This window comes from Hyla sarda, unplaced genomic scaffold (assembly GCF_029499605.1).
Source record: "Hyla sarda isolate aHylSar1 unplaced genomic scaffold, aHylSar1.hap1 scaffold_350, whole genome shotgun sequence".
NCBI lineage: Eukaryota > Metazoa > Chordata > Amphibia > Anura > Hylidae > Hyla > Hyla sarda.
Genome location: NW_026610262.1, coordinates 203,418 through 215,447, shown reverse-complemented (window position 1 = coordinate 215,447; position 12,030 = coordinate 203,418). Strand labels below are relative to the sequence as shown.

General features: G+C 46.3%; 6 non-coding genes across 6 annotated transcripts; all 6 read left to right on the top strand.

Annotated features, from left to right (window-relative positions):
- The first annotated feature begins 90 nt into the window (after positions 1-90).
- Positions 91-281, top strand: LOC130331418 (U2 spliceosomal RNA). The gene has a single exon (XR_008874326.1). It is a non-coding gene; the product is annotated as a U2 spliceosomal RNA (small nuclear RNA).
- A 2,083-nt stretch (positions 282-2,364) lies between these two features.
- Positions 2,365-2,555, top strand: LOC130331417 (U2 spliceosomal RNA). The gene has a single exon (XR_008874325.1). It is a non-coding gene; the product is annotated as a U2 spliceosomal RNA (small nuclear RNA).
- Positions 2,556-4,640: 2,085 nt separating this feature from the next.
- Positions 4,641-4,831, top strand: LOC130331416 (U2 spliceosomal RNA). The gene has a single exon (XR_008874324.1). It is a non-coding gene; the product is annotated as a U2 spliceosomal RNA (small nuclear RNA).
- Positions 4,832-6,912: 2,081 nt separating this feature from the next.
- Positions 6,913-7,103, top strand: LOC130331413 (U2 spliceosomal RNA). The gene has a single exon (XR_008874322.1). It is a non-coding gene; the product is annotated as a U2 spliceosomal RNA (small nuclear RNA).
- A 2,087-nt stretch (positions 7,104-9,190) lies between these two features.
- LOC130331412 (U2 spliceosomal RNA) lies at positions 9,191-9,381 on the top strand. Its single transcript, XR_008874321.1, has one exon. It is a non-coding gene; the product is annotated as a U2 spliceosomal RNA (small nuclear RNA).
- Positions 9,382-11,474: 2,093 nt separating this feature from the next.
- LOC130331411 (U2 spliceosomal RNA) lies at positions 11,475-11,665 on the top strand. Its single transcript, XR_008874320.1, has one exon. It is a non-coding gene; the product is annotated as a U2 spliceosomal RNA (small nuclear RNA).
- Positions 11,666-12,030: the final 365 nt, after the last annotated feature.

The following is a 12,030-nucleotide window of genomic DNA, read 5'->3' as shown; positions in this document are numbered from 1 at the left end:
TGCATGGAAAATTGTCTGGCAGCCTCCCTGACAGCAAGCAGTGATAGTGCCCATGAAGGGGACCTTGTTGGGCCCGCCCCTTTCACGGTTATCGCTTCTCGGCCTTTTGGCTAAGATCAAGTGTAGTATCTGTTCTTATCAGTTTAATATCTGATACGTCCCCTATCTGGGGACCATATATTAAATGGATTTTTGAGAACGGGGGCCGATTTCGAAGCTTGCTTCCGTCGCCCTATGCATTGACCCGATATGGCAGTATCTTCGGGTACAGTGCACCACCCCCTTACAGGGTTAAAAAGAAAGATTCCTACTTTCATTGCTACCTGCTTGCTGGCTAGCCAGCTAGCCAGCCCTGTGGGCCTTGCTGCTGCTGCAGCCAAAAAACAAAAGGTGGTGCTGCTGCTGCTTCTGCTGCTTCTGCTTCTGCTTGTGTCTGGCCCCTGTTGGAGCGTCCAGGCACAGGACTTCTGCTGCTGCTGACTAAATGGCCTCCTTAATTGGATCATTTGAGTAGCCAGCACACCTGTGCAGGTAGGGCATGACATGATAGGCAGCTGCCTTGATAGCGGGTGGGTGCTGAATGTTCCTAATTGACAAAATAAGATTAATGCTTATGAAGAAATATAAAATCTCATCCCTTCCCCAATATCGCGCCACACCCCTACCCCTTAATTCCCTGGTTGAACGTGATGGACATATGTCTTTTTTCGACCGTACTAACTATGTAACTATGTAACATAACATGGGGGGGGGGTCTCCTGGCTGTTCACACAGGTGTGTCATTGCTGTACATTGACCATGCATTGCTTCTGTGGTATTGCAAAGGCAAAGACAAATGCTTCCAGCCATCCATTGCACTAATGGATTGGTCATCAGCTGGCTGTCTATGTCCCGCATCAATATAGACCAAAGTACAGAGGGTTAGGCTATGCTATTGTGCACCTACCTGATGCATCAGAAGGTGCGAGGCCCTTGCTAAATTCTGTGCACAGACTTTGAGATCTATGCTTTAGACTGTATCTAAACCTGCTCCAACATGGACTGACATTCTGGCCTACTTTCAGCCGATGCGACTTGTCTGTCGCTGAACAGTCGCTTTTTATGTATTCAGCACCTATGTATAATGTTGTAAAAATGCTCTAGAAGCTAAAGTCGCAGAAATGTCACACATATTTGGCCTGCAACTTTCTGTGCGACAAATTCAGACAGGAAAAATCAGTATAAATCCTTAGAAAATTATCCCCCAGTGTCTCCATCTGCTGGCGGTATTGAATAAGCATTGCTGCACTGATGGGGTATGCATTAGACGAAAAAAAAGAAGAAAAAGAAGAATAATACGCCCAGAAAAGAGGCGAAAAGGAGAAAAACGTAAAAAAACGTGAAAAAAAAGTAAGAGGAGGAGAAGGGAAAAAAAGGTGGAAATGGGTTTAAAAGTGATTTCGGCGGAGAAATATATATATATATATATATATATATATATATATATATATATGCGCACACACACACATAGATATAAACGTATTCTCCGTTGAGATATTGCAGCCGCTGCTGTGTCCAGGCCCAGGAGCCTTAGCACTGTGCTGTGATGTCACTCAATACCACTGACATCACTAGGTGTAAACAACATCTCTCCTTTGCTGTGTATGTGACTATGGAGCTGTTTGGTGATGTCGTCTATTACGGCCTTCATAGAAGCAACAGGAGATTGTTGCATCCATCTTGAACCCTCAGAACTACAGTGCTATGATGTCACTCACTTCCACAGGCCTTGCAGAGTGTAAACAACAACAACCCAGCTTTGTTGTGTATGTAACCAAAGGGATTTGTGATGTCACCTAGAACCTTCACAGCAGCGACAGCTTTATGAGGAGCATCAGCACTGCTCTGCCTGAGCAGAACCATCACCGCCATAGGTTGTCAAATAACCCGGATTTAACCCACACAGGTAAGTCCAATGGGGTGCAGGCATGTCCTCTATGCTTACAGCTTCCCGTGGGTGTTGGTTTGATACCGTTTGGGGACAGCCAAGGAGGCATCTGCAGGCAACAAAGGTAGGTGTGTGCTTGTGTGTGTGTTTCCTATGCAGATCCTAAGCCCAGTGTCACATGCAAGTAGGAGGAGTAAGAAGGGTTCCTGGCAAATCCGGGTTATGGATTGCATTTAAAAAGGCCCCGTGGGAGTGCAATGGGCCCCTGTCTTGCTGCTTAGCAATAATGGTATGGGTTTAGGTTCTGCTGTGTGTACTGGTGGTTGACTGCCCCCCAGCCCAGAGTGTGCATGGAAAATTGTCTGGCAGCCTCCCTGACAGCAAGCAGTGATAGTGCCCATGAAGGGGACCTTGTTGGGCCCGCCCCTTTCACGGTTATCGCTTCTCGGCCTTTTGGCTAAGATCAAGTGTAGTATCTGTTCTTATCAGTTTAATATCTGATACGTCCCCTATCTGGGGACCATATATTAAATGGATTTTTGAGAACGGGGGCCGATTTCGAAGCTTGCTTCCGTCGCCCTATGCATTGACCCGATATGGCAGTATCTTCGGGTACAGTGCACCACCCCCTTACAGGGTTAAAAAGAAAGATTCCTACTTTCATTGCTACCTGCTTGCTGGCTAGCCAGCTAGCCAGCCCTGTGGGCCTTGCTGCTGCTGCAGCCAAAAAACAAAAGGTGGTGCTGCTGCTGCTTCTGCTGCTTCTGCTTCTGCTTGTGTCTGGCCCCTGTTGGAGCGTCCAGGCACAGGACTTCTGCTGCTGCTGACTAAATGGCCTCCTTAATTGGATCATTTGAGTAGCCAGCACACCTGTGCAGGTAGGGCATGACATGATAGGCAGCTGCCTTGATAGCGGGTGGGTGCTGAATGTTCCTAATTGACAAAATAAGATTAATGCTTATGAAGAAATATAAAATCTCATCCCTTCCCCAATATCGCGCCACACCCCTACCCCTTAATTCCCTGGTTGAACGTGATGGACATATGTCTTTTTTCGACCGTACTAACTATGTAACTATGTAACATAACATGGGGGGGGGGTCTCCTGGCTGTTCACACAGGTGTGTCATTGCTGTACATTGACCATGCATTGCTTCTGTGGTATTGCAAAGGCAAAGACAAATGCTTCCAGCCATCCATTGCACTAATGGATTGGTCATCAGCTGGCTGTCTATGTCCCGCATCAATATAGACCAAAGTACAGAGGGTTAGGCTATGCTATTGTGCACCTACCTGATGCATCAGAAGGTGCGAGGCCCTTGCTAAATTCTGTGCACAGACTTTGAGATCTATGCTTTAGACTGTATCTAAACCTGCTCCAACATGGACTGACATTCTGGCCTACTTTCAGCCGATGCGACTTGTCTGTCGCTGAACAGTCGCTTTTTATGTATTCAGCACCTATGTATAATGTTGTAAAAATGCTCTAGAAGCTAAAGTCGCAGAAATGTCACACATATTTGGCCTGCAACTTTCTGTGCGACAAATTCAGACAGGAAAAATCAGTATAAATCCTTAGAAAATTATCCCCCAGTGTCTCCATCTGCTGGCGGTATTGAATAAGCATTGCTGCACTGATGGGGTATGCATTAGACGAAAAAAAAGAAGAAAAAGAAGAATAATACGCCCAGAAAAGAGGCGAAAAGGAGAAAAACGTAAAAAAACGTGAAAAAAAAGTAAGAGGAGGAGAAGGGAAAAAAAGGTGGAAATGGGTTTAAAAGTGATTTCGGCGGAGAAATATATATATATATATATATATATATATATATATATATATATATGCGCACACACACACATAGATATAAACGTATTCTCCGTTGAGATATTGCAGCCGCTGCTGTGTCCAGGCCCAGGAGCCTTAGCACTGTGCTGTGATGTCACTCAATACCACTGACATCACTAGGTGTAAACAACATCTCTCCTTTGCTGTGTATGTGACTATGGAGCTGTTTGGTGATGTCGTCTATTACGGCCTTCATAGAAGCAACAGGAGATTGTTGCATCCATCTTGAACCCTCAGAACTACAGTGCTATGATGTCACTCACTTCCACAGGCCTTGCAGAGTGTAAACAACAACAACCCAGCTTTGTTGTGTATGTAACCAAAGGGATTTGTGATGTCACCTAGAACCTTCACAGCAGCGACAGCTTTATGAGGAGCATCAGCACTGCTCTGCCTGAGCAGAACCATCACCGCCATAGGTTGTCAAATAACCCGGATTTAACCCACACAGGTAAGTCCAATGGGGTGCAGGCATGTCCTCTATGCTTACAGCTTCCCGTGGGTGTTGGTTTGATACCGTTTGGGGACAGCCAAGGAGGCATCTGCAGGCAACAAAGGTAGGTGTGTGCTTGTGTGTGTGTTTCCTATGCAGATCCTAAGCCCAGTGTCACATGCAAGTAGGAGGAGTAAGAAGGGTTCCTGGCAAATCCGGGTTATGGATTGCATTTAAAAAGGCCCCGTGGGAGTGCAATGGGCCCCTGTCTTGCTGCTTAGCAATAATGGTATGGGTTTAGGTTCTGCTGTGTGTACTGGTGGTTGAATGCCCCCCAGCCCAGAGTGTGCATGGAAAATTGTCTGGCAGCCTCCCTGACAGCAAGCAGTGATAGTGCCCATGAAGGGGACCTTGTTGGGCCCGCCCCTTTCACGGTTATCGCTTCTCGGCCTTTTGGCTAAGATCAAGTGTAGTATCTGTTCTTATCAGTTTAATATCTGATACGTCCCCTATCTGGGGACCATATATTAAATGGATTTTTGAGAACGGGGGCCGATTTCGAAGCTTGCTTCCGTCGCCCTATGCATTGACCCGATATGGCAGTATCTTCGGGTACAGTGCACCACCCCCTTACAGGGTTAAAAAGAAAGATTCCTACTTTCATTGCTACCTGCTTGCTGGCTAGCCAGCTAGCCAGCCCTGTGGGCCTTGCTGCTACTGCAGCCAAAAAACAAAAGGTGGTGCTGCTGCTGCTTCTGCTGCTTCTGCTTCTGCTTGTGTCTGGCCCCTGTTGGAGCGTCCAGGCACAGGACTTCTGCTGCTGCTGACTAAATGGCCTCCTTAATTGGATCATTTGAGTAGCCAGCACACCTGTGCAGGTAGGGCATGACATGATAGGCAGCTGCCTTGATAGCGGGTGGGTGCTGAATGTTCCTAATTGACAAAATAAGATTAATGCTTATGAAGAAATATAAAATCTCATCCCTTCCCCAATATCGCGCCACACCCCTACCCCTTAATTCCCTGGTTGAACGTGATGGACATATGTCTTTTTTCGACCGTACTAACTATGTAACTATGTAACATAACATGGGGGGGGGGTCTCCTGGCTGTTCACACAGGTGTGTCATTGCTGTACATTGACCATGCATTGCTTCTGTGGTATTGCAAAGGCAAAGACAAATGCTTCCAGCCATCCATTGCACTAATGGATTGGTCATCAGCTGGCTGTCTATGTCCCGCATCAATATAGACCAAAGTACAGAGGGTTAGGCTATGCTATTGTGCACCTACCTGATGCATCAGAAGGTGCGAGGCCCTTGCTAAATTCTGTGCACAGACTTTGAGATCTATGCTTTAGACTGTATCTAAACCTGCTCCAACATGGACTGACATTCTGGCCTACTTTCAGCCGATGCGACTTGTCTGTCGCTGAACAGTCGCTTTTTATGTATTCAGCACCTATGTATAATGTTGTAAAAATGCTCTAGAAGCTAAAGTCGCAGAAATGTCACACATATTTGGCCTGCAACTTTCTGTGCGACAAATTCAGACAGGAAAAATCAGTATAAATCCTTAGAAAATTATCCCCCAGTGTCTCCATCTGCTGGCGGTATTGAATAAGCATTGCTGCACTGATGGGGTATGCATTAGACGAAAAAAAAGAAGAAAAAGAAGAATAATACGCCCAGAAAAGAGGCGAAAAGGAGAAAAACGTAAAAAAACGTGAAAAAAAAGTAAGAGGAGGAGAAGGGAAAAAAAGGTGGAAATGGGTTTAAAAGTGATTTCGGCGGAGAAATATATATATATATATATATATATATATATATATATATATGCGCACACACACACATAGATATAAACGTATTCTCCGTTGAGATATTGCAGCCGCTGCTGTGTCCAGGCCCAGGAGCCTTAGCACTGTGCTGTGATGTCACTCAATACCACTGACATCACTAGGTGTAAACAACATCTCTCCTTTGCTGTGTATGTGACTATGGAGCTGTTTGGTGATGTCGTCTATTACGGCCTTCATAGAAGCAACAGGAGATTGTTGCATCCATCTTGAACCCTCAGAACTACAGTGCTATGATGTCACTCACTTCCACAGGCCTTGCAGAGTGTAAACAACAACAACCCAGCTTTGTTGTGTATGTAACCAAAGGGATTTGTGATGTCACCTAGAACCTTCACAGCAGCGACAGCTTTATGAGGAGCATCAGCACTGCTCTGCCTGAGCAGAACCATCACCGCCATAGGTTGTCAAATAACCCGGATTTAACCCACACAGGTAAGTCCAATGGGGTGCAGGCATGTCCTCTATGCTTACAGCTTCCCGTGGGTGTTGGTTTGATACCGTTTGGGGACAGCCAAGGAGGCATCTGCAGGCAACAAAGGTAGGTGTGTGCTTGTGTGTGTGTTTCCTATGCAGATCCTAAGCCCAGTGTCACATGCAAGTAGGAGGAGTAAGAAGGGTTCCTGGCAAATCCGGGTTATGGATTGCATTTAAAAAGGCCCCGTGGGAGTGCAATGGGCCCCTGTCTTGCTGCTTAGCAATAATGGTATGGGTTTAGGTTCTGCTGTGTGTACTGGTGGTTGACTGCCCCCCAGCCCAGAGTGTGCATGGAAAATTGTCTGGCAGCCTCCCTGACAGCAAGCAGTGATAGTGCCCATGAAGGGGACCTTGTTGGGCCCGCCCCTTTCACGGTTATCGCTTCTCGGCCTTTTGGCTAAGATCAAGTGTAGTATCTGTTCTTATCAGTTTAATATCTGATACGTCCCCTATCTGGGGACCATATATTAAATGGATTTTTGAGAACGGGGGCCGATTTCGAAGCTTGCTTCCGTCGCCCTATGCATTGACCCGATATGGCAGTATCTTCGGGTACAGTGCACCACCCCCTTACAGGGTTAAAAAGAAAGATTCCTACTTTCATTGCTACCTGCTTGCTGGCTAGCCAGCTAGCCAGCCCTGTGGGCCTTGCTGCTGCTGCAGCCAAAAAACAAAAGGTGGTGCTGCTGCTGCTTCTGCTGCTTCTGCTTCTGCTTGTGTCTGGCCCCTGTTGGAGCGTCCAGGCACAGGACTTCTGCTGCTGCTGACTAAATGGCCTCCTTAATTGGATCATTTGAGTAGCCAGCACACCTGTGCAGGTAGGGCATGACATGATAGGCAGCTGCCTTGATAGCGGGTGGGTGCTGAATGTTCCTAATTGACAAAATAAGATTAATGCTTATGAAGAAATATAAAATCTCATCCCTTCCCCAATATCGCGCCACACCCCTACCCCTTAATTCCCTGGTTGAACGTGATGGACATATGTCTTTTTTCGACCGTACTAACTATGTAACTATGTAACATAACATGGGGGGGGGGTCTCCTGGCTGTTCACACAGGTGTGTCATTGCTGTACATTGACCATGCATTGCTTCTGTGGTATTGCAAAGGCAAAGACAAATGCTTCCAGCCATCCATTGCACTAATGGATTGGTCATCAGCTGGCTGTCTATGTCCCGCATCAATATAGACCAAAGTACAGAGGGTTAGGCTATGCTATTGTGCACCTACCTGATGCATCAGAAGGTGCGAGGCCCTTGCTAAATTCTGTGCACAGACTTTGAGATCTATGCTTTAGACTGTATCTAAACCTGCTCCAACATGGACTGACATTCTGGCCTACTTTCAGCCGATGCGACTTGTCTGTCGCTGAACAGTCGCTTTTTATGTATTCAGCACCTATGTATAATGTTGTAAAAATGCTCTAGAAGCTAAAGTCGCAGAAATGTCACACATATTTGGCCTGCAACTTTCTGTGCGACAAATTCAGACAGGAAAAATCAGTATAAATCCTTAGAAAATTATCCCCCAGTGTCTCCATCTGCTGGCGGTATTGAATAAGCATTGCTGCACTGATGGGGTATGCATTAGACGAAAAAAAAGAAGAAAAAGAAGAATAATACGCCCAGAAAAGAGGCGAAAAGGAGAAAAACGTAAAAAAACGTGAAAAAAAAGTAAGAGGAGGAGAAGGGAAAAAAAGGTGGAAATGGGTTTAAAAGTGATTTCGGCGGAGAAATATATATATATATATATATATATATATATATATATATATATATATGCGCACACACACACATAGATATAAACGTATTCTCCGTTGAGATATTGCAGCCGCTGCTGTGTCCAGGCCCAGGAGCCTTAGCACTGTGCTGTGATGTCACTCAATACCACTGACATCACTAGGTGTAAACAACATCTCTCCTTTGCTGTGTATGTGACTATGGAGCTGTTTGGTGATGTCGTCTATTACGGCCTTCATAGAAGCAACAGGAGATTGTTGCATCCATCTTGAACCCTCAGAACTACAGTGCTATGATGTCACTCACTTCCACAGGCCTTGCAGAGTGTAAACAACAACAACCCAGCTTTGTTGTGTATGTAACCAAAGGGATTTGTGATGTCACCTAGAACCTTCACAGCAGCGACAGCTTTATGAGGAGCATCAGCACTGCTCTGCCTGAGCAGAACCATCACCGCCATAGGTTGTCAAATAACCCGGATTTAACCCACACAGGTAAGTCCAATGGGGTGCAGGCATGTCCTCTATGCTTACAGCTTCCCGTGGGTGTTGGTTTGATACCGTTTGGGGACAGCCAAGGAGGCATCTGCAGGCAACAAAGGTAGGTGTGTGCTTGTGTGTGTGTTTCCTATGCAGATCCTAAGCCCAGTGTCACATGCAAGTAGGAGGAGTAAGAAGGGTTCCTGGCAAATCCGGGTTATGGATTGCATTTAAAAAGGCCCCGTGGGAGTGCAATGGGCCCCTGTCTTGCTGCTTAGCAATAATGGTATGGGTTTAGGTTCTGCTGTGTGTACTGGTGGTTGACTGCCCCCCAGCCCAGAGTGTGCATGGAAAATTGTCTGGCAGCCTCCCTGACAGCAAGCAGTGATAGTGCCCATGAAGGGGACCTTGTTGGGCCCGCCCCTTTCACGGTTATCGCTTCTCGGCCTTTTGGCTAAGATCAAGTGTAGTATCTGTTCTTATCAGTTTAATATCTGATACGTCCCCTATCTGGGGACCATATATTAAATGGATTTTTGAGAACGGGGGCCGATTTCGAAGCTTGCTTCCGTCGCCCTATGCATTGACCCGATATGGCAGTATCTTCGGGTACAGTGCACCACCCCCTTACAGGGTTAAAAAGAAAGATTCCTACTTTCATTGCTACCTGCTTGCTGGCTAGCCAGCTAGCCAGCCCTGTGGGCCTTGCTGCTGCTGCAGCCAAAAAACAAAAGGTGGTGCTGCTGCTGCTTCTGCTGCTTCTGCTTCTGCTTGTGTCTGGCCCCTGTTGGAGCGTCCAGGCACAGGACTTCTGCTGCTGCTGACTAAATGGCCTCCTTAATTGGATCATTTGAGTAGCCAGCACACCTGTGCAGGTAGGGCATGACATGATAGGCAGCTGCCTTGATAGCGGGTGGGTGCTGAATGTTCCTAATTGACAAAATAAGATTAATGCTTATGAAGAAATATAAAATCTCATCCCTTCCCCAATATCGCGCCACACCCCTACCCCTTAATTCCCTGGTTGAACGTGATGGACATATGTCTTTTTTCGACCGTACTAACTATGTAACTATGTAACATAACATGGGGGGGGGGTCTCCTGGCTGTTCACACAGGTGTGTCATTGCTGTACATTGACCATGCATTGCTTCTGTGGTATTGCAAAGGCAAAGACAAATGCTTCCAGCCATCCATTGCACTAATGGATTGGTCATCAGCTGGCTGTCTATGTCCCGCATCAATATAGACCAAAGTACAGAGGGTTAGGCTATGCTATTGTGCACCTACCTGATGCATCAGAAGGTGCGAGGCCCTTGCTAAATTCTGTGCACAGACTTTGAGATCTATGCTTTAGACTGTATCTAAACCTGCTCCAACATGGACTGACATTCTGGCCTACTTTCAGCCGATGCGACTTGTCTGTCGCTGAACAGTCGCTTTTTATGTATTCAGCACCTATGTATAATGTTGTAAAAATGCTCTAGAAGCTAAAGTCGCAGAAATGTCACACATATTTGGCCTGCAACTTTCTGTGCGACAAATTCAGACAGGAAAAATCAGTATAAATCCTTAGAAAATTATCCCCCAGTGTCTCCATCTGCTGGCGGTATTGAATAAGCATTGCTGCACTGATGGGGTATGCATTAGACGAAAAAAAAGAAGAAAAAGAAGAATAATACGCCCAGAAAAGAGGCGAAAAGGAGAAAAACGTAAAAAAACGTGAAAAAAAAGTAAGAGGAGGAGAAGGGAAAAAAAGGTGGAAATGGGTTTAAAAGTGATTTCGGCGGAGAAATATATATATATATATATATATATATATATATATATATATATATATATATATGCGCACACACACACATAGATATAAACGTATTCTCCGTTGAGATATTGCAGCCGCTGCTGTGTCCAGGCCCAGGAGCCTTAGCACTGTGCTGTGATGTCACTCAATACCACTGACATCACTAGGTGTAAACAACATCTCTCCTTTGCTGTGTATGTGACTATGGAGCTGTTTGGTGATGTCGTCTATTACGGCCTTCATAGAAGCAACAGGAGATTGTTGCATCCATCTTGAACCCTCAGAACTACAGTGCTATGATGTCACTCACTTCCACAGGCCTTGCAGAGTGTAAACAACAACAACCCAGCTTTGTTGTGTATGTAACCAAAGGGATTTGTGATGTCACCTAGAACCTTCACAGCAGCGACAGCTTTATGAGGAGCATCAGCACTGCTCTGCCTGAGCAGAACCATCACCGCCATAGGTTGTCAAATAACCCGGATTTAACCCACACAGGTAAGTCCAATGGGGTGCAGGCATGTCCTCTATGCTTACAGCTTCCCGTGGGTGTTGGTTTGATACCGTTTGGGGACAGCCAAGGAGGCATCTGCAGGCAACAAAGGTAGGTGTGTGCTTGTGTGTGTGTTTCCTATGCAGATCCTAAGCCCAGTGTCACATGCAAGTAGGAGGAGTAAGAAGGGTTCCTGGCAAATCCGGGTTATGGATTGCATTTAAAAAGGCCCCGTGGGAGTGCAATGGGCCCCTGTCTTGCTGCTTAGCAATAATGGTATGGGTTTAGGTTCTGCTGTGTGTACTGGTGGTTGACTGCCCCCCAGCCCAGAGTGTGCATGGAAAATTGTCTGGCAGCCTCCCTGACAGCAAGCAGTGATAGTGCCCATGAAGGGGACCTTGTTGGGCCCGCCCCTTTCACGGTTATCGCTTCTCGGCCTTTTGGCTAAGATCAAGTGTAGTATCTGTTCTTATCAGTTTAATATCTGATACGTCCCCTATCTGGGGACCATATATTAAATGGATTTTTGAGAACGGGGGCCGATTTCGAAGCTTGCTTCCGTCGCCCTATGCATTGACCCGATATGGCAGTATCTTCGGGTACAGTGCACCACCCCCTTACAGGGTTAAAAAGAAAGATTCCTACTTTCATTGCTACCTGCTTGCTGGCTAGCCAGCTAGCCAGCCCTGTGGGCCTTGCTGCTGCTGCAGCCAAAAAACAAAAGGTGGTGCTGCTGCTGCTTCTGCTGCTTCTGCTTCTGCTTGTGTCTGGCCCCTGTTGGAGCGTCCAGGCACAGGACTTCTGCTGCTGCTGACTAAATGGCCTCCTTAATTGGATCATTTGAGTAGCCAGCACACCTGTGCAGGTAGGGCATGACATGATAGGCAGCTGCCTTGATAGCGGGTGGGTGCTGAATGTTCCTAATTGACAAAATAAGATTAATGCTTATGAAGAAATATAAAATCTCATCCCTTCCCCAA